Genomic DNA, 2,547 nt, shown 5'->3' on the forward strand with positions numbered 1-2,547 from the left:
TTAAAATATTCCTTTTCAATTATGTTTGGTCTTTTCCTTGTCAAGTCAGTTTGCTATCTTAATAAGAGCCATACAGACAAAACAGGTAATCAGAAAGATGAGCTCTACCCCAACTCCCTAACTGCTATAACTATGAAGTCAATTTTAAGACATGACCCCAAACACTGGGTTGTGGAGGCAAATACTGGGTCCAGTGTCTTCGTAATCCTTTTTGGTATGGCATACTTGGTAGAACTCAGGTGTGGAATCCAGCATTGATCCCCTAAACCAATACTACATATCGCTGCATGTGGTGTGTAATGACTTGCAGGCTTGGACTTCAGTCTGCCACCACTTAATTCTTCACTTAGTTTCAGCCTTGCATCAACAGTTGTTCTCAAATTCCCTTGGAGTCTACGTCCAAAATCCCTGAACATGGTTGAACTCCCAGAGAGGACAATATTCTTGTAGAAAGGACGTCTGGTATCGATGGGACAATTCTGATTTACTTCATCTACTACCTCTGAGATAGGTTGTGTGAAGTCTGGATTAGCAAACTCTGGGTGAAAGAAGATTTCTGGACCCAGGAACCGCTCATAACCAAAGTCAATGGAAAATTCTTCTTTTGAGATTGCACTGATTCCAGAATACTGTTTAATCCACTTTGACCCATCCGTATCAAACTTGCTAAATTCTTTGACTAAATCTAGGCAGAGATAACTATAACGTTCCTTTACTGCCTTAGTTGTTTTCAGGAACTGTTCAGGAGGAATTCCTACCTCTCATTCTCTCAATAACTGCTGAATAAAATATGTTATATCTCTTCCAGAAATTGGCATGTGCTTGATACAGCTTCCAATATCATACCCTTCAGCCACTGGAATGACACGAGTGACACCATCTCCACTGTCTATAACTGTACCAGTCAGTGTCCACTCTCCTACTTGTCTTGATGTCCAAGATGCACCTAAAGCAAGGGCAGCCTGTACGGCTATGTATAGGCCTGGAACATTAAAGGATTCAAACATAATTTCAGCTGTATATTCCCTGTTTTCTGGTGTATTTAGAGGAGGTTCAGTCAAAAGAAAATAATGATCTTCAGGTTCTGCCCTTAGGTATTTAAAGACCACTTGTTCCATAAATCTCTCCATCAAGTCCCAATCTTCAACTATACCATGGCGGATTGGCCACTTTGTTGCATAAGTCGGCTTTTCTATTGCTTCATCCCCAATAAAGAAATCTAAATCATCAACACCCTTCATCACCCTCCTTTGTGCTTGATCTCTTACTTTTTCAGATTCCTTGATAGCAATACATGAGGGAATGATAAACTGTGGTTCCGTATTTCCAGCATATCCAAGTTTTGTACACCCGGTGCCACAGTCCACCACACAGGCCGGCAGCCATCCCTTCATCTTCCTCCTCCTCCTCCTCTTGCTGCAGCTGCCACCGCCGTCGGGTCCGTGCTGGATGCGGGAAGGACGGGGAGCTGGCGACGAGGGCTATCTAACCATCCACAGCCAGGTTGGTCTCGCGCTCCTGGGAGGCAGAGAGGAAGCTACTTTAGACATGTTAATAAGCAGGCACCCACTTCCTTGTGGATTTCTAATATATAATTCATCTGCTCCCCAGTCTTCCCAACAAATAAAAGATTTCTAGTGCATTTCATATTCTCTTGTGGAAACAGAAGTTCTGTTCATTTCTTACAATATTAACATTAAAGCTGGATCAGTATGCTCCTTTCTTACTCCAGGCTTGCTACAGAACTGTTACTGAGTTTGATGTAGGAGAAATCTGATTCCAATCCCAGCTATGAAACTTCTTGCTAGTATAACTTCCATTACATCGTTTAAGTCATCTTGAAGTCACTCTCTTTCTTTGAAATATGAGGGAGACAGATTTCATGACATTAAAGTCCCTTTCAGCTCCAATTTTGTGATATGATGATGTCAGTGGATAGAGTCATGGCCATGGAGTAAGGAAGTTCTGAGTTCAGATTCAACCTCTGACATTTTCTAGCTGTGTGACTTTGGGCAAGTGATTTAAGGTGCATATGCTTCAATTTCCTCATCTGTAAAATATAGATAGTAATAGCACCTATCTCCCAGGGTCGGTACTAGGACAAAATGAGATTGTGGGAAATAAAGGAAGGCGTTCGGTTTTCACAGGGTAAAAACTTCCAGTTTTGTTGTTTGGTGACAGTTAATCTCAGTTGTGGCCTAGCATGGTCAGGAAAAAAAGGTCGGAACCTTACAAAAGACAGCGTGGAGTTAAGTGTACACAAAGGTTTTTAGTCCCTAAGGTTCCTAAATAAGTAAGATAAGAAAGATAGGAAATTCTGGTGGTCATGACCAATCAGAAAATGTTTACTGGCTTTCAGAAAAACCCAAGAAAAAGATAAGGCTTGGTCCAGCTCAAATCAGCTGGGAACAATGACAGGGAGACCTAAAATTCCAACTTCCCTTGCTTAATGAACCTCATACATATAAATGGACACACCTCATATAAAATTATCCCTCCATTTGCTGATCATGGGTCTTATGTTGAAACATGTTTGGGAAGAGGGAG

The 2,547-nt window shown here is 41.5% G+C and overlaps 1 pseudogene; it reads right to left on the minus strand.

Moving 5' to 3' along the window:
- LOC140516806 (actin-related protein 3 pseudogene) lies at positions 1–1,409 on the minus strand (annotated as a pseudogene).
- Positions 1,410–2,547: the final 1,138 nt, after the last annotated feature.

The sequence above is a fragment of the Notamacropus eugenii genome, chromosome Y, assembly GCF_028372415.1.
Source record: "Notamacropus eugenii isolate mMacEug1 chromosome Y, mMacEug1.pri_v2, whole genome shotgun sequence".
In the NCBI taxonomy this organism is placed as follows: domain Eukaryota; kingdom Metazoa; phylum Chordata; class Mammalia; order Diprotodontia; family Macropodidae; genus Notamacropus; species Notamacropus eugenii.